This window comes from Monomorium pharaonis, chromosome 6 (genome assembly GCF_013373865.1).
Source record: "Monomorium pharaonis isolate MP-MQ-018 chromosome 6, ASM1337386v2, whole genome shotgun sequence".
Taxonomy (NCBI): domain Eukaryota; kingdom Metazoa; phylum Arthropoda; class Insecta; order Hymenoptera; family Formicidae; genus Monomorium; species Monomorium pharaonis.
Genome location: NC_050472.1, coordinates 6,626,547 through 6,647,026, shown reverse-complemented (window position 1 = coordinate 6,647,026; position 20,480 = coordinate 6,626,547). Strand labels below are relative to the sequence as shown.

The window sequence follows — 20,480 nt, the reverse complement described above, 5'->3', positions numbered from 1 at the left end:
TTCATATATTTAAAAAAACGGTTAAAAAGCATTATCAGTTCAAAAATAGCGGTTACAAAAAATTTTTAGAAATTCTTTTCGATCTAATGTATAAATTTAATTTTAAATATTCATATTAATTAAAGAAGAAATAATTTTCTTTATGATTTACTGATATTATTCCAAATAATTACATTCATTTAATGTTTGAATAAATCTCTATATTAATCGTCATATAAAATGTTTTAATATAAAAACTATGTTATATCAACGTATATTCTGTACAAAAGTATCTTTGCCTTGTTACAACATTTCTTTTGTTCTATGTTTAATATAAAGACCCTACTTTATTAAGAGTAACAATTTTTTTTTTTTATACGATACAGTATCAAAAGGGAAAGACAGGCGTCTTATTTGGGGACCCGGAGCGTTCACTCCCTCAAACGAAGGTACATTAAAGCACCGAGAGGTCAATCGAAATCACGGAAAGGGAAGCTCTTTGTCCCTCAAGTACGCTTTCGTAGACACGCTATTTCCTTCGGTTGTCGTCACTTCGTCTCGATTTACATTAAGATTCGAAGTAGTTTGTAGTCCGACAATGAAACTAAATCCCCGTTCCTGCGCATCTCTTCCAATTATGTCGATCGTTCATTTAATTAATCATTTCTGCACAAATACGTGTTCACTACAATATTGTAATTATCGCATTATCGAATTAAACATTCATTAAACATCCAATGACCTTATCGAATTAATTCCATTTAATAAATCAATATTTAATATTTTAACTGTAATGTTTTAAACTATTCTCATAACACAATATGACAATTTTTTTTATTACATTGTGATTTGAAGAATTTTACAAAGATTTAATAAATACGGTGTGTTAATTATAATCGCGTTCTGCTTCAAACGTTCGGAAAACGCGGATATTTGAAAAACGTGAATCTCTATATTCACCTCAGTAGTCTCAGTATAAAACTACAAAGAATTAACTTATACATATGAAAAAAACAGATTTGTTAATATTTAAAAATTTAACTAAACGCAGATCTAAATTTTTTTTTGATAGTCCATCAAAATAATCTTATAGACCGCTTAAGCTAGCATGCTATAATATCACAATTTTTTACTGCATTAATTTTGCATTTTTTATCGTTCTTTTGATATCCACACGGAGAGAATTTTCTCTTAAAATTTACTGTGAAAATCTGGTAATTATGGGATAATGTGTGACCTCAAGGAATTTTACTATACTTTTTAATAAAATTTACTAAAAGTATAATGAAATTTACTATGCTTTTAATACAATTTGCTAAAAGTATAGTAAATTTTACTAAAAAATATAGCAAAATTCCTCGAGGTCATACATTATCCCACAATTACCAGATTTTGAAGGTAAATTTTACGAGAGAAATTCTCTCCGTGCAACAATATTATTTTCAATTATTTGCAATTAGCTAAATCTGCTAAATTTTTAAATATTCCGGCAAACCCGTTCTTTTCGTATATATAGAAACAAATTAGAATTCGAAAAAAAAATTGTTATACTTTCTATTGTTAACATTTGTAAAATTCCATAAAAAATGTAACATGCAATATCCATTATAATTAATAATAACACACATGGTAATAAACGTGAATAACGAGCGCGCAATACAACAGATTCATGAGCTTTTTGAATCTAGCTTTCATTGCGAGGATGTTTATGCAAAATAGCAACACCATTGTCGCATCAATTGACCAACGTTACTGCAGTAATAACGCCCTATTGTGCCGGTAGTCAATATCGTTTTGTAAACTAGCTCCACCAAGTACCAAGCCAGTAAATATAACAAATAATAGATAATATGCCAAGTCAGGGACGGACGATGCCAATGATGGCAGAAATCGTAAAATGCAACGACCAAGTGCGACGTGGCAGAATGGGAGCAGCTCTCGGGTGAGAGATAGAAAACGGCGGATTGCAAGGGGGGGCGACAAATAGATAAACTAAACTGTTCGTCGGCTATTATGCGGCGGTTCGTTTCACGTCCCGCATGCAACGTTCGCCTATTCTGTTTTCCGTACTGCTTCTGCATTTTGCATAGAGAAGTACCATTCCGCGAGTAAAACTGTTGTGTAGACAATAAAATAATAAAACAGGGACAACACGCATGAGTGACACGAAACAATGGTAACGTATCGTGAAATTTTATTTTCTAAGCGATTTCAAAATCTCTTTTCTTTTTTCCTTACCACAAAGAATTTGGGAAAAATAAAAATGTGCAGTGAAACATGAGATAAAGTTATTATAAAATTATTTAGCAAAAATATTAAAAATAACACACGCGATAAAACATAAAATTATTACATATGTAGGAAAGACAAATTATTTTTCACTAATAAATAATTCGTGCAAGTTAAACGAAACCGCATAGATATTACTTTCCCCATCAATGGCTGTCGCGTTGCTTTAAAAGTTCTATTCCCGGATTCACGGATGAAAAAAGCGAAATACTCTACCTGAAAAAACGTCAATTTAGTAAAAAGCGCAATGATATCGAAACGTGAAATCGCTGCAAACGAAGTTAACCGTTTATTTCGTGACCTCTGATATCACTAATATAACAATCGTATCTTCGCCAGTTGATAAAAACAATGGCAAAGAGAATTCTTTGTGTGCTACACCATAACATAGTTCGGTGCACCGCTCGTGTAATTGAAAAATGCGTTTATCAAAAATGCGTTTGAGTTACGCCCGAATAACGGACGGTTACAGAGCGAATTAACGTCAGCGCCAAATTTAGGACCATCCATCAAATTTGGCACGAAAAATCCTCATGCAACTCGATAATGGACTAATCCCTCGGGCGTTACGATGTCAAAGAGTAGCATGGCCGACGGGAAACCCGATCACATCCCTCAAACCGCGAACAAGCAGAATTGTTAAATTACACAATCGTATTATATTATAAAGCATTCATTACCTAAATCCCAATTTGCGTCTACTGTAGAAGCGCGTATGCCTCTTGTACAATATGTACCTCCAAGACGAAAGTTTCTCAAACTTCGACGACAGTTCCATACTTCGTTATAACAAACGAAAAGTCGAAGAAACTTTCTTCCCCGTGGCAGTTGTGACAATCCCACTTAATATTTTTAGGTACTTCGGGTGTGAATGGCGAATATTAATATCTATTTTAAATATATTAAAAAGTAGGAAAAAAATATAAAACCGATGAAGTTTCGTATGTCTTACAATTTTGTTTTAATCACATCACACGCAAGATTAACCATGAAACGTTACTAGATAAAATTTCAATCAAGTGCTACTTGAAGCATTCAGTTTTTGTTATTAAAATTTCACTAGCTTAAAATAACGTTTAATAAAACTTTTTACATTAAAATACTATTAATTTTATCTACTGTCGGTTTTTCAACACCTCGCGACCTATAAAAAAAAACGTTAAAAAGTATTTAACATTTTTAATTTAAAAAAAAAACATTCTTAATTAAAGAGGTAAATTTTCATCCTAATGTAACGTAAGAAAAATACGAGGAGCATTTCAGGATTAATACAACTTTTCCCGACTTTTTAGACTTTAATTAATTTCAAATATTCTTTTTCTTTTTAAAATTTACGAACGTTAAATTCAATCCTCATCTTTTCGATGCAAATAGCTAAGAAAACCCTCGGGGAGATCGCGAATTGTTTCCAGCATCTACTTTGGATCGCGGAATATCTTTCAAGAAGAGCAAAGCCTTCGCGCGACGTTGTAAGATGGGTTGAGAACCTTGGCGGAAACACAAAGAATAAAAGAAAAGTCCCCTTAAATTCCGAGAATGTTCGAATGTGATACGAATCGCTGATCTCTCGCGATTTCCTGCGCATTGTGATCTTTATCGCATAATTTACCGAATGTGTTTGACTCCTCGATCAAATTGTCCGTCAAAATTTTTAGGAAAAATGTATAAACTTCACGAATATTATTCTCTAAAGAAAAATCAAAATTATCATTCACTTATCCTTTGTTAAATCATAAACATTTTTCATGATTTAATTATAATTACTATAATTTACACTGTTGCAACGTAATCTTTGTGTATCGGGTTTCTATATTACTTAAATTTACATTACATTATTTTTTTAATAATTATTTTTTGTCTGTTATTTTTAAATGCTGTAAATCTAAAAAATGATAACATTTTACAATCACACATTTAAGTACATATTTTAAATATATTTTTAATAATAATTTTTCGGAGTTTCTTACATAATTTTTAAAGAAAGATTTACTTCATATAATGATTCAAATTAAAAGAATATTATCTCAAAATCTTCTAAATGCTTATTATAGTTAATAGTATAAGCTCGGATTAACATCCTTTTATCCCGTACAACGACATATAAACCCCGAAGGGGATTTCGTAAATTATGGTCACTCATTTATGTAAAGATAGCCATGCCACGATAATGATATGTATAAATTACAGGTTAATTATATTTCTTCCAAAACTCGGACATGGCAATGATCCATTGTAACACAACAGATAGATCGCGATCATCCATTTTCATGACGTGCCCTTAGATGCGTAACGATTATTCAGCGAGTCCTTTGGTGATAAATAACGCACCATGTGTGTGTCGTAACGCGACTTTTTTTCCACATTTTTCAGAGAGGGAAAAGTTATCACCGAATAAGAAGAAATAAGATGTAATCCTCTAGATCTGTTGCGAGACTTTTGATAACAGAACCCCTGCGGCAAAAGGAGAAATTTTTGCGTATATCATCCGAAATAATGCGAATATACGTATTCGTTGATTCAGCTGAGAATGTGATCAAGTGTGAAAAAGCTCTGTATTAAAACATATTAAATTCTACTAATTTATGCGGAAAAGGAAAACACGAAAAAAGTGAACTAAATAAACTAGTATGAAGAAAAGTGTTCCCTTTTATGCACCCTCGTTTCCTATTTATTTTATTTTAACGTAAAAATTCCAATCCATTCTTCAGATTATTTCAAACAAAAATATTAAAAATATTTGTCTTTACCGGTTTCCGTTTTCGTGAATACCTTACGAATAAACAAATTTTTAAAATAACAACAAATGGAGAAAATATTTGCAGATGTCGAGTCACGAGTGTACGAAGCACGCGAATATCGAATGCGCGAATGTAGAACTTTTGTTTCATATTTTCGACGTCAAATAAACTATAAAACAAAACGTTATAGAAAAGACAATAGAAAAAAACCCAACGATTTACAAATATACTATCGTCATAATTCTTCGGTAACTTAATCCTTAATATCATCATATTATAAATACTTTCGAACTCCCACCACCACACGCGCAGTTCTACCATAGTCTCAAACTTCACATTGTTACGCCTTAGGAATGCTTTTTGAAAGTTGTCGAAAGTTCTTGCCGTAAATCATAGCGTTCGTATATGAGTCCGTACACCACAGTCATCGTCTCTAAGCAAGAAATTTTACTCAAAACCGCAACCATATGGTATAATATCCGGATCAAAAGACCGCGTAGTGATATCAGCTTACATATATATTAAACCAGATGTCGGTGCTTTATTTAAAAAAAAAAAAGACAAATGAGAAAATTATACTGCCTGTGTAAAAATATTTAAGCAAAAACACTATTAATTAATCACAGTCAGGTGAACGAAATTAGTATGAAAGCGTAATATGACCTTCGCGTGTGTCGCTCGAAACGTGAGAACATATCAGCTTTAGTAGCATACGTATATTGGTGAAAGCATTTTCGTTTATTCCCAACACAAGCAAAGTGTTTCAGTTCTCTTCCCCCCTCCCCTTCGTCGCTCGTACTTTAGCCTTCCTTCATTCGATCTCCCCGACTTCCGCACTCAAACCCTCGTCGTTCGTTCTACATTCGTCAATATTTCTCGTCCTTATTCGTCAACACCCACGCTCCCGCGACCCGTGTCTGAGTCGCAATTAGCGATCGCTATGACGCGCAAAGTTGCAGCAACACATTTTATCGAATGGCGTCAAAAGCATAACTGGAAATCCACCGTACTACTACTTCACATTCGAGCGACGTGAAATCACGAGAAAGCGAGAGTCCTCTTTCACCTTCTCATAAATGATTTGGAACTCTTTAATCATTTCTTTATTATAATTATTTCCGACTAACGTCAATTAATCAACTGTGTTTAACTCAATTCTCTTGTCTATTTATTAGACAAAGATAATTAAGCAGTACAAGTGCAGCTGTCGTAATACATAAAAACGTAGAGTAATAGAAAATTCTTTATATTTATTTCTTCATTTATAACAGAAAGGAACATCTCTTTGCAGTTAGTTCATTAATTCAATTTAATGTAACTCTTCCATTACAATTAAATTATAAAATTTTATATTCATATGCAAGTTTGAACAAAATTATAAGAGCTTCTTCTTATAGTGCGCGTTAATTTCCTTTTTATAAAAATTACAAAACCGATTACAGAAACATCTAATATAAAAAAATTCAAAAGCATTGACAATCATGTCCCTTCCTGAGTGTAGATTACCTCCTAATTAACTCATACACGCGCATAAGCAAAATGAAAACGCTTTATTATATGACATAAATTTAATTTAAATTTAAATATTCAAAAGTTGTGAAAGTGGCAAGAAAATTAAGACTAGATCTACTTTAAAAATTCAGCGAGGTGTAAGTGCTGAAAGTTATGCGAGAAAAATTTAATAATTAGAATACAAAATTACGTTGAACAAGGGAGTATAATAATAAATAAACTATGACTTAATTATATTTGGTTAGCCGATCAAATAGGATTGGACGAAAGCACATTTTCTCGTTACCACGGTTCTGCCATGTGCCACCGGATAAATCCACATTAGTGATCTGGGTTAACGAGGAAGTAACGCCGAGGTATGTTTAAGTGGACTCGTAAATGTGTAACTTCGTATGTTGATCAAAAGAGAATTGGAAAAAGTTAAAATCATATTCACAAGTGGTATTCTTTGTGGAAACACAGAAAGACTATGTATATCATTACAATAATGAGCAGTTGCAACAGTCTATAAATAGCAACACAGCAGATGGTTCCGTTCATATTTTTTTATGATATCACATTGTGAAAAGGGGAAATTGATATCAAAGCCGCAAAGAGGCAGAAATTGCAAGATACATGTTTTTATTAAAATCAACGACGCATTTTCGCGGGAAATTTCTACGATAAAACCGCGGTTATGGAAAAAAAAAACTGTGTTTCGCTACGTTTTAATGACCGTACAAGGCACTAAGTGTTATAATAGATTGTAAAGTTTCATACCGGCGCATTTAACGGCGCAAAATTTTTAGAATGAGATTCGCCCGAGAGTCTAAATTGGAAACTTCCATGGAAACAAGAAAGATTCCGTTGCCGGAGATATAATGTCGTTTAGAGTGAAAACAAGTTTCAGAAAATCTACGAGAAAAGTCCTGAAACGGACAGGGAAAGGGATGAGAACGCGGATTTAAAAAGTGAACGGATTCTGCGAGCAAAACCTCGACAATATTCGCTCGATTGAATCTATTCGCGGCTCACACATTATCTCTATTATTCTCTAGCGTAATCTGTCTTCTAAAAAAAACTAATCTATCTTTTACAAAATATAATATACTGCCAACGAAAATGTAATATACACCTAACACGTGTACACACACACACACACACACACACTTTTTCATACGTGTTCCTTTCGCGGAGAATATTACATTTCGAAAAAGCTAGACTTGACTCCCTTAATCAAGCGCTGAGAAAAAAATTTTTATTAAATTTTTCAACTTTATTTCAATTCAAGTATATGTATTTTAGTCAAGTATAAATATTTAGATTAAACTTAAAGTATTTTATGTATTTAAATTATATACATAATTATTTGAATTGAAGAAATTTAATCAAGTTGAACAATTTGGCCAAATTAACTTTTTCTTCTCAGCGCAGTAAACCGCGTCGTCACTCTTTATGCAAAACGCGCATTCTGTACATTCTTTGACAAACGTAAAATAACCGAAGTAAGAACTAAAGTGTACGTTATGTACCGTGGCACGGTTGGTTGCTCATATTAAATAGCAGTTTTACTGGCATGCAATATGACAAGTACAATATAATAGTGTAACAAATCGGTTTCTCATCCAAGTTACGCGAAATTTGATACTTCCGACGCATACTTGGCTGACAATATTTCTCTGCTGGATTATATCCAGAACCCGAGTGTGAAAAATACTGTACGAGTGGCCCCCAGAAGCAAGACGGGGGAAGACACGTGCGGAAAGTAACGTCGCTCTATAAGCTTGGGAAAAATTACCACGTATGTCAGTCCGCACGTTTTTCTACGAGTGCAGTGTTATACTGTATGCTGCACACGTAAACTTTGTAACATGTATCCTTTTTCGCCGGATCTAAATAAAGGAGAGTGCATGGCAAGCCCTGAAAGCTTCAAACTGTACGTACCAGCCTCATAAATTAGTCATAAAGTAGAATTATTTTTAAATTAGCATTTATTTTTGCAATTTTCAAGTATCATATTATCTTATATTTTTCAAACCGATTTTAAATATTTAATACAAAATACTTAATCAGAATAAAAATATATTATGCTGTATTCACAAGTTCTCTCTCTCTCTCTCTCTCTCTCTCTCTCTCTCTCTCTCTCTCTCTCTCTCTCTCTCTCTCTCTCTCTCTCTCTCTCTCTCTCTCTCTCTCACTCTTTCTCTCTCAATATATGTCTGTAAAAATTCAGGTAAGGTTTTGACTGGATCTGTTAACATTTCACGTACTTTATCGACAAAAATGTCAGCCATGAATCGAACAACAACAGGGTGGTCATATAACAGATATACACGTTCCTGGCGAAAGTCATAAATTTTCAAAACAGTTTTACAACAATTCGACCACGTGCAAGCCAGCTCTCAAGTTTGTCGCGGTGAATTTTACGATTCTGCATTAACGTTTTTTTTTTTTTTGCGCGTCACAGCATTTAACACAATTCACTTTCTATCTCATTTAATATAGCTTGCAGATGAAATGGGTTCATTAATTTTACGCACAAAAAGTACTTCAACAATTACTCGCACAAACCGTAACAATTTGTTTCCTACACGCTAACATCGCACGCGTTCATGCAATAATTACGACTCGTTAACATTTGAAACTAGTTGTTTCGCAAAGTTTGACGCGAGTTATTCTCGCAGAAGAAAGCATTTCCGTGAAAATGTCCGCAGCAAGGAATTCCAAGGCACCGAGATAGCCACACCGACGACAAATATTAATGTAAGAAGGCGTCTGGAATTGTTCCATTAAAATACTTCCTCCAGAATGGTAAATAAAGTAAATTCGCGCGTCCGTAATTTTTAATAAATTATAATAATCGAATTAATTCACGAAAATAGAAGCGGAAAAATATCAGGATATTCACAGAGAGCAATCGATACTTTATTAGAGAATTGGAATAGCGCCAATCGATTAGGCGGATACACGATATAATCCCTCGTGCACCTCAAATATTTATGAATATCACAACTGCCACGAAACACAAGGGCGCAGTTGCAGCAGAAACTATTTCTGGTCCATACACAGCCATTTATTATTCAAACTGTGGCGTTAAGTACAATAAATTTAAGTAACTCGTTCTTAATTAGCGCGAAACTCGCACAATATCATTAAAATATTATATGCAGTAAGTATAATTGGCTAAATTAGGTAATAAAAATGTCCTTCAAGTAACCTCCTCCAGGGTGTATTCTTTCCTAATTTGAGACGTTTAAACTAGGTAACAAAAATATCCGCTAAGTAACCATCTCTCTGGAAAGAATGTACGATAATATTTCTCGAGGGGCATACAGCTGACGCGGAATGCCACCGCGTCTCCTGATCTTATTATATGCAAAAAAAAAAATAAAAACCCCTAAGTTGTGCAATAAAAATCTTATATTATCCTAGATATCACGAGACAAGAAGTTTACTCATAAAGCGGAATAGCGTCGGACGTAATGTAGCGATTCTATCTTGAATAAATTCAGCGTGAGTACAGCGTGAGGGTGCTCACGGAAACTCAGAGAGCAAGGAGCACGTTTGGAATATAAATTCAAGAATGTGCAATGCACGCGGCAAATTCTTCTTCCTCTCGCATAACTTCTCGTCAAAAGATAGAAAAAGTAGGGGGAAAATGTGGCCGAAAAAAAAAAAGTAAAGATTACACTGTTCGAGTAACGGAAAAGAAGTCATCGCAACTTTTTATAATGCGCCATGTGCGTCTTTTCTCGCCATTTATCTTCATGATGTAAACCACGTAAATCTTTTGTCGTCCAATTTACGCCACTTTCGTTTTTACGATTTTTTACAACGACTTCGTTTTTATTGTCACACGCGATTGAGTTTTACAACTTATGAACTTGCATAAACGTTCAACCAATTAATCAAACGTTTTTTTTCCTTTCAAAGTAAGGTGTGACGCATTAGGAAAGCCTTAATGGCTTTGATAGCCATTAGGGATCTAATGGTTCGGAGAGCGTTTTACGAACATCTAATAGAGGAGAATGCAAGGGTTACGTGGGCCGTCAAAATTACTCTGATCTCAAGTGTATTGTAGCATGCAACATAGTGTGTAATAGAGAAATTATTTACGATAAGAGTAATATTTATACAGAGAGAGATATGTACGCATAGCATGCATGTACACAATATGCACATTTTTTTATATTTAACATAATTCAATATGAATGTAATGTATAATTAAGTGTAATATAATTTTTTGTCTTATAGCTTCTTGAATTAATGTTAAACAGATTGTATTTTAACAGAATTTTAATTTATGGAAATGATTACGAAGTTACATAAAAACTGAAAGCTGCGATAAATATTAATCTTCTTTGATATTTTCCTTCGTTAATGAAAATACACAGATCAAAAAGTTCTCACAGCTTAAACAATGTGCGCTTAACGGGGGCATTTTATGTATTTTGTAAAGCCAAAACTTTGCCATAAAAATATATACGCCATCATGTCATCGCGGGACTCACGGTAGCTAACTTAGATATTCCACAATGAAGCTAAAATTAGCAAGATTATTCAATGAAACTTCACAATTACAAATTTAAGGGCCAATTGCTTGTACAGATGTGGGTAACAATATCTAACTTGTAAGTTAGTTCGCAGTAACGCTCCGGATACGTGATTAGTTGAACTTTACATGACGCTCCTTGTTGGAAAGTTTGACAATAACGTCGCTAATTTCACGCGATGTTTAATGTTGCTTCGCAAACTGTTGTTATTCCGATTGGAATGACATCTGGTATTGACTGCATCCTACAACGCGTACCTGTCCGTTGCAAATAAACAATGGAAATTACTAAATTTAAATCTATAATTTCTCAATACCATCGATGTCGTCGACGCGTATATATAGTATATTTGTAATCAATTTTTTTTTGTATGCCCAAAAATGCCTTGCTTTCACCGTTAACCTCGAAACTTGGATTAGATCGTGTTCATAATTAACCCGTCTATCACCAGAAAATTAAATATACTTTGGAAGCGCATGCATCAAACGACACGCCACTTTGGGATAAATTTAGTTTGTGCATACTCTTTGAACGTCATTTTCGGTACGGCACGGCCTTTCTAGGCAAATGTCACGGCGCATTATCACTCACATGTAGTTTGCGTATGTATTTAGCACGTCACATCGACGGCGTGGCACGTCGACGAATCACGAGGCGCGAACGTGAAAAATTACGACAAGCTTTATGATCTTTCAATCTGATGGAGAAGTTATTAAGCACTAACGCTATCGGATCGATAGAGTTCTACTTCGCGCTTTCGTAATGAAAATGTAATCAAGTGCAAATATTGACGAAAAATCAAGTAATTTCACAATAAATCTCATAACCGAGCATCTCTTTTTTATACGGAAAGATAAAAGATGTATTATAATACCGAAAGCATTTGCTTTCTTTCATAAAACTGAATTCTATAACTCATTTAATGTTTAAGTAATTATTTATAAAGTAATTCCTTTCTCTCTTCTTTTTTTTTATAAACTCACTTATTCCCTCATTTATTCATTTTATTTGTTATTTATTTATTGGCATTCAATAAAGAAAGCAGCTTTTATACTCTTGAAAGATTTTTAAAGATTCTTGAAAGATTAATTTATATATTTAGATCCGGCAGTCATGTAAGAATCTTGCACAATAGCAGAGCTGTTCTTACTGCTGAACACAGCTATTGTCTGGTATATTCTATTTCGTCTCTGTGGCATGTAAACATTTCTACGTTTATTTTCCTCGACATACGAAGAATATATCGTGAACGGTAAACTAATAGTTATGTGGTTTTCCAATTGACCGAAATACATAAAACTCGCAATACCTGTATTTCATTCCGGCTAAAAGAATAAAATATGTGAGTTTCAATGCGACCCAAAACAGGAGTAGTCGATCACAGAGAAACAAAGATAGATTGATATTATGTCAGCGGTAACTTTATGTTCCGAGATAGAAATAACCTGCGGCTCACGGTTTCATATGTTTTTTTTTAATATAAAAATTGCAATATAATTATTTGGAAAACATATGCAATTTATTCACAATTGTTTTTTCTGAAAATATTTGCAGCGCATGAAATTCTCTCGAAATCAGTGAAATACATTGTACGAATTTTTGCGAGAATATTATGCTGTCTGTCACAATCAAAAGAGATTCGACAAACAAACGCATTAAAAATTAAAAGATATTTATGTACTTCGCACAAAGCACATAAAAGAAAAGATACAAGAAAAGAGAAATGGATATAGATATTTATGTCGAAAATGGAGACTGTTCCCGCTGGGGAGGGTGTGAAATAAGCTGTATCTTTTGCATCAACGAGGCTTTCGTTCAATTTTCGTAGCATAATACTTTTTCGTACTAAACCTTCGAGAGACTAAAAATAAATTGCTTATCAACGTATCTTTCGATCTCGAAATTAAAAACTAACAATTGGGTCATGCACAAAGCATGATATGCTTTTAACAGACATAATGAAATCCTGTTAACTCTTTATCCATGCACCAAGGAATTCTATTGAAACTAAAGATAGAAAATATCTACCTTCCAAACATTCAAATTTTATTTACATCTATTTTCGTATCTGATATTGTACTGCGTGAGAGGAAAAAGATAATTGCAATAATATATAATTTAATTATATAATTTAGTTATTTTCGCACGCGATATCAAGTATATATTTATAGTTATTTTAAAGTTAAAGCTATTAAACATTATTGCTACTTAAATAATAAGCAAAAATATTAAAAAATAGTTACATTTAATACAGTTGCAATTGCATTCATACATAAAGTGGTTATTTTATTTTTACCATTCATATTTCGATATCTTTTAATTATATTTAAAATTATGATAGTATTTGTTCATAATTGATAGAACTATAAAGTCATTATATTTTATATCAATAATTATAAAAATGGAGTTCATAACTGTATTATTTTACTACGTAATTATTACATTACATAGTAATTATTTTACTATGTAATTATAATTACAAATGCCAAATACTTTTTTTCAGTATACATTTTAAAACATTATTTTACATCGTTTTACTTCAATTAACTTTGTTCCACATATTTCTTCATTATTTTGGCAAACAATATTTTAGTTCATTCCCGAATATTGCGAAAGAAGTAGAGAAAACAAAAGTATTTCTGGGAATCGTACAGCCAAAGACGTTGGATCTCTTACCTCACGTCATGCTCAGGTTTCCCCGTGTCGTTTTGTCTCGGCAATTTCGAACGAGATTATACTCAGGTAACGTCCCGAAGTTCAATCTTCAAAGAGCATGGCGTGCATTTAGAATATTGCATCGAATACGATTGTTTCGGTAGACGGGAAATTAATAGGCTAATGCTTCTACTAGAAATTAATGAGACTCTCACGAGAGAAGCAATTACGATTGATAACCACCTCGACAAGAAGGCATTTCCTAACTCCACTAACAGAGGCACGAATTCATCATGACGCAGCATGACGCTGAAAGCGAACCAATTAAGAAACTGTTGTTAAAGCCAGTAAACAATCGGGCAATTTCGCATTCCTGATCTACATTTAGTAGATGGATCTCGTGTACGACCTGGAAAATGTTTAGCTAAGCCTTGACCACGACCTCTCAACTTCCAACTTAGGAGTGGCGAATTAGCGGTTTCTAAGTTCTAATTTCAATGATTATGTAGTTAAAGGTCAGAGAGGAGGTTTCGTGTTCGTGACCCGAAGGAAGATAACAAGGGAGCGTGGAGCGGAAGTGGCAGAAGGTGAGAGAGTAGGCTGGATAAATCGTGAGTTTATCTGTGATATGATCGAGGTTGCCCTAATTAATGGCGCGCATGATAAATGACGCGGTTTAAGTGACCTCCTCTAGAAACGAATAAAATCTGACCGACATAATGAGAATTATATTAGCCGCCCACAAAAACAAGTTTTTCTTTTTGCTCCTGTATCCAACTTTCCATCTGGCGCTATGGAATTCCGCACTATATATATTTAGCAAATTATTTCAGAAATTAAAAAACATTACGATTAAGTTATAAGCCAGCATATTCTCAAATTGATAAGAAATTAACATTTACCATGCGAAAAAGAAAGTTACATAGTTTATATAATAATTATTCAAAATTTTTTTCTTTCCCTTTTAATTATATTATATTAGAAAATATTTTTTCCTCCTTTCGAGATATTTAAATGAAAATTCCAACCTACAATTCCCAAGAAATCACTCGAACGCGATCAGATGGACGGATAGGCAATTGTGATGGCGATTCTAATCCTCCCTCGCGTCGCATATATGTGGCATGTGTCTTTCGTGTACACGTAAACCGTAGGCGCGGAGATGCCTGGGCTCACATTCGCGCATATATGCGCATAAACGCGAGTATATCTCGCTGTGGGATCCGCCGGGTGCGACGCCGTATGCAAACCCGGACCAAACATCTCGCCTGTCTCGAGACCGAGGAACACACGAGAAACCTGTACACATAAGCGACGTAAATACCTCGGCATTCCATGATGTTGAGGCAATATGGAATACTAGCCAACTTCCTACGGCCATACATACCGCTCGTATTCCGATAGCGTGCCAAAATGTGGGAAATGCAGATAGAGCTGTTAGCCCGCACTTGCCTTTGCTGCGGCGGGCAGTCATGGAACATACGCACAAAAGTAAATGTCCCAGTGACCAAATATATCCTTATACTCGGATATTTACACGGGAACTCATTATTATTTAATCATAAATGTGCTCCAAATGTAAAAATTTAATTGTAACCTTTAAAAACTTTAGGATATTTACATAAACTGGCTTATGTTAAATGTTATTAAAATTAACATTTAAAAAATTAAGTGTATTCTTTAATGTATGTAAAATTTTTTTAAAAACATATTTGTCAAGATAATATTTTCGTACTTATTTCTGAAACATAATTTTTAAAAAAACATATAGAATAATTAAAGAAAAATTAAAAACAAACGCTTTAAATTGTTCAAATTGATTCATTCCGATCCCCTTACAAGTTCTTATTATTTTTAGAACAATTTAGAAATTTTCCTATATTTTTATTTCAAAGTTCAATTAATGATATAATAATATCGTAATTTTTCAAATAAATTCAACAATCTTAGCAAAAGAAGAATACGATATAATGCAATAATTTTCTCACGTTCTTACAAAAAAACAAAGTACAAAGAGGTCAAGAATATTTTTTTCAACGTGACTGCGGATTGTCTCTCGTTTCACATGTTTCGTTCTTTAAATTTACAATTCCGCGCGGAGAGTTTACCGACATGCTTCGGTATTCGTAGAAAGATTCTCTCACGATACTTTGCTTCTCGATGCGATCGATCGTACAGAGCCCAAGGATTCGAGAGTTGACTATTTCCTTCACATGAATATGTTCCGCGCAACGAGACTTTTCACACCGACCTACTTAGATAGCGGGCACGTCGTAACTATCATTTTCTGGCAACCAGAAAATCTCGTAGGCTCTCGAGAATGACGTGCATCAAGAGGATACAAGTTGCTTCTCTCCGCCGGAAGAAATCGGAAGTCGATAGGACAATCTAACTCGACGCACGAAAGCTGCCTAATATCTGATAGCGGCGATATCTCGAAATTCAGAGTGTTTTATTAAAACACAAAGTTTTCACGCAATACCGACTTCGCAGAGACTGATAGATCGACTTTATTCCGTCTCGTCTTCCCTTAGGATAGTTTGAAACTTTATACGCAGGATATAAATCCAGGAGATACACGTCGTAAAGTTAAACATGCAAAGCTCTGTATTTTGTCGGTAAATATTTCTGGGATATTAAACAGATATATTTATTTACGCAACATTTCCCACTGTCATCTTTTAAAGGCATCCTTCACCCTAGGAGTTCCAGATAAATTCTGACCTTATAAATAACGCCGGCGTCGTTTCTCATGATCCCTCATAATTGAGAAAAGCCAGCTAATTTCACTTTTTGTTTGAGAACAATTTTCTCTCTCTCTCTCTCTCTCTCTTTCTCTCTCTCTTTTAATTTGGTTTGCCTCGAGATACTGCGTAGCTTAACCAAACGATCAAGTTCTCCCCCAGCGTAAAAAAATCTTTGCGTGTCTTCGAGGCTGTGTCTTCAAGATGCGATAACAGTTCCCTACCCATCCGTGAGTATTGTATTCTGTTGAGGTTTCTTCACGTCTAAGCAAAGCATACATACACCCCCGAGCGATTTATAGTAGCAATATTCGACAACATCGCCGGAAAAATAAGGGTGGCCTAACAAAAAGAGATAAAATCGATCGGGGAAAAAGTACTCGCCGAATTCGCAAAAAATATCGGGAGACTAATGAGAATCCTATCTGCCACAGATCGCATCTTGGAAATGGCGGAAAGATACGCGACGACAAGCCGATTCCAAATTGGCGATCGAACGGTCGACCTTTCCACATAAAATATAGACATTCTGAACGTACGTTAATTTAAAGCGAACTGTGTCACGAAAATTGATCGATAAAGTTTGACAATGTTGCGGCTACGTACAGAATTGACACGATTTCGTGAATTTTCATGCCGCCGCAAAATTAACTACGTTTCATAATTTGTGCTGTGACCTAACCACCCCTGGGTAATCCTTTACACGCGCGCATTATCCCGCATTATCTGCCCTTGACGTTTGGCGATATCGCAAATTCGCGGTAATTCTAATGTCCTATTTATTGCGTCTAGATTTCGAAAACGAACAATAGCCTCGTATAATATTTTCTCTTAGGACAGTACAATTATGAGCATTTGTGGAATTGTTCTAGACTTAAAAAAATACGATACTTAAGAATGTATATGTTAAATCTCACGTAACTAAAAATATAAAAATGTCATGGATCGTTTTATTAATATATTTAAGTATCTGTGTAAAATTTGAGCGCATTTTTCTTATTGGCTTAAAATATATAATTTTTTTCTCTTAATTTTTATGCACTTGTACTACACGTTTTTCAGTATTTATTTACTAATTTAATGAGAAAGTTGTGTTGCGAGTCAATCAATTTTTTACATATACTAATAAAATTCTAAATATTCATGCAAAAATTTATTCAGATCTATTTACTTGTATAAAAATTATTTATTTAAAACTGCAGCAAAATTAGTTTCGCTCTATAGACCACTATAGCCAAATTTTTTGTTAATTATTTTTTTTTTTTTTTGTAATTTCATGGCCAAACTTTGGCCAAACACAAATTTACAATCAATTTTTATTATTAGGAAAAATTAAACCTAAGATGCCTAATATATTTAAATTTTAATAATTTTTAGCTAGTATTGTAAAACCAAACATCCTTAAAGCAAAAATCCAAAATATGTCGGGTAAAGAATTCTATAAAAAGTAAAAATATATCTGCAAAAGGAATTCTTTAAAAACCAAAGCTATTCAAAGATTTTTTTTAAGAGATTCTGTCTCGTATTTTTACGAGTATTTATTTAAGAATTTATGTAATTCTGTAAAATCAACATTCAGTAAAAATGGGAAATTAGGAACAAAGTGTAGAAAGAATTTCCTGTATTTTAAGCAACTCTTTTACATGATATTATTAAAGTGTTTTTAGCATCACTAAAGAAAAGATATAAAGATAATTTTCTAGCAACTATGAATTATATACATCGGATATGAGAAAACCCGTTTTACATTTTCTTCCCTTGGAGCTGATTAAATATTAATGTGAAGGAAAATGATAACGAAGCTAAAATGTATAGCTAATACGCGCTAAAAAATTCTTATTTCATTTTACACAATATAGTATATACATATATACATTTCTCTGTATCAAATTATATAACATTACAAAATAATTTGTATAATAAAAATATACTCTAGTGTTTACGTTTTATATCAAAATAGCAATAAAATAAATAGTAAAGGAAGTTCACCAATACTAGTATATCACTTTATTTTTGGATAGTATTTTTTAAATAAAAACTAGAAACCAAACTTTCAAAACATAAAAGTAAACTAGAAAACATTTTCTATCAGATGGTATAGCAGTTTTTATGTTACTGTTTTATATTTCGTAACAATTAATGTTTTCGCAACATATCAAAAATAAGCATCTAAGAAATTGAGTTTCAAAATTAGCATAGTAAACTACATTTCTTTTTCTTTTCCTTTAACATAAATCATTTGTACAAAATATTTACAAGTTATACATACATATATATTAGGATTTCTAGAAGCGTTGATGTATTTTTTATACATTATACTGTTCCGCAAGACGCAATAACGTTAGATTAACTTAGATTCGTTTTTAATAAATTTTATATAGAAAGTCTATGAGTTTTTATTTCTTTAATTATTTAAATAGATAATATTTTTTTCAGTATTAATACAATTCAATGTTTAATTTTCAAGAAATATTCGCGATTTTCCTTCATATGTTAAATAAATATTGCCTTGAGTATAAAAATATTTGACATCACATGACGTTGTTTATCATCTCGCCCGAATAATTTGAATCCCGACAGGTAAGCAAATAAATCCGACAATGGAAAACGCGAAGAAATTCGATTCTTGTGAAGATTCCCTGTGCGCTGCGGGCAATGGCAGCAATTCCATGTCTCTGACGAAGCGCGAACATCGCCAACTGATTCCCGGCGCGTGCAAATCGTACGTTGAAACCGAAGCTACGAGTACCGGCTATCGATTCCAAAGCCCACCGAGCGACGAACAAAAATCGCGCATTCCAACACAAGAAGCATAAAAATCGTTCGTCACTCGGTTTCCCAGTATAACGAGTCGTCAAAGCATTCATCAGAGAGAGATGACATATATTGATGAATTGTTACGCGACAAGACCCTCCCCTTCTCCCCCTGATTGTAGTAACTCTATTACCCGCGCGCAGTGGAATTCTGATATAAGAACAAAGTCATGGTCCAACAATAGAATCTTCAATTAAAATTGCATTTTATTTTTTTCACCCACCCCCCTCTCTCTCTCTCTCTCTCTCTCTCTCTCTCTCTCTCCCTCTCTCTCTCTCTCAGTTTGTGACCCGTATAGGAAACAGAATGTATATCGAGATCTGAAAAGTCAGTTCAAAGGTGAAATTTCCATTCAGTTGCAGAACAAAGGAAAATGTCGGCCGAGGTGAGAGCTGGTCGACCTACCATGCCAACCATTCCGCACTCCAAACGGCCTACGATCTTGGTGTATCCGACGGGTAAGGACACAAAGGACATCATTTCTAATACTAATTCTCGGCTGAATTACACTGAAGCTGAATTCTACTTTATTATCAGAGATACAGGGCTCACATCATGGTTGGTATTATCTCTAGAGTTTCATTTTGAAGACGTGGTATATTAACTATGCGAGGGGCATGACGTTTAATTAGACGCTTGTATGAAGTATTAGAACGTGCCCGCGGCAATGTTAGATTGCAAACGAGTAGATGACAAAAGGAAAGAAGGAAGGAAGGGGAAGGGGTTAAAGAGGCGGAGAGAGACGGTAGATTGATAATGTAATTAGTGTCAGCCATTCATCCGTTATACGGCATGCTATTCAACGAATTACGAGAAACACGAATCCGCCAACAAGTCAGCGGTGTGTTAATGCAATAACACACCACTGTTACCCGATGTTCGCCGATCAAAGGCATTACTCCACTAACTGTTATTAATTACTGATGTTTGCCCTTGTACGATGATGAGCGAAGTGAAATATGCCATCGCTATCTGAAGTGAAGAGACTTCACTTTTAAAATAATTCGGAATTGATTTTTTTTTTTTCTCCACAAGCTAAGACTTAAGATTTGCGATTAATAGACCAAATGGACATTTAATGAACCTATAGGGAGCACCTTTTTCTAAAGGACAAAGTACTTCGGTGAGGCGTCGGAGCTATTTGTGTCACGGTTTTCTGTCGATTTAATTGGTTGACATTAAAACTTTAGAAACTTTCGGATCTCGCGCAATCTGC

At 34.0% G+C, this 20,480-nt stretch overlaps 1 protein-coding gene, 1 long non-coding RNA gene and 1 other non-coding gene across 5 annotated transcripts in view; 2 read left to right on the top strand and 1 right to left on the bottom strand.

The window, feature by feature from the left end:
• The window catches only part of LOC118646403, a 133,366-nt gene that overhangs the window by 101,479 nt on the left and 11,407 nt on the right, over positions 1–20,480 (bottom strand). The window lies entirely within an intron of this gene.
• LOC105839114 overlaps positions 1–20,480 on the top strand; it is a 33,001-nt gene that overhangs the window by 8,379 nt on the left and 4,142 nt on the right. Inside the window, exon 1 of one of the 2 annotated variants that reach the window (XR_004963950.1) lies at positions 19,687–19,822. The exons of the other annotated variant lie outside the window; for it this stretch is intronic. This is a non-coding gene — a transcript (uncharacterized LOC105839114). Of the gene's footprint in view, positions 1–19,686; positions 19,823–20,480 lie in introns of those variants that run through there. 2 annotated transcript variants of the gene reach the window in all.
• On the top strand, positions 1,408–4,905 carry LOC118646406. The gene is made up of 2 exons (XR_004963949.1): positions 1,408–2,155; positions 4,639–4,905. It is a non-coding gene; the product is annotated as an uncharacterized LOC118646406 (long non-coding RNA).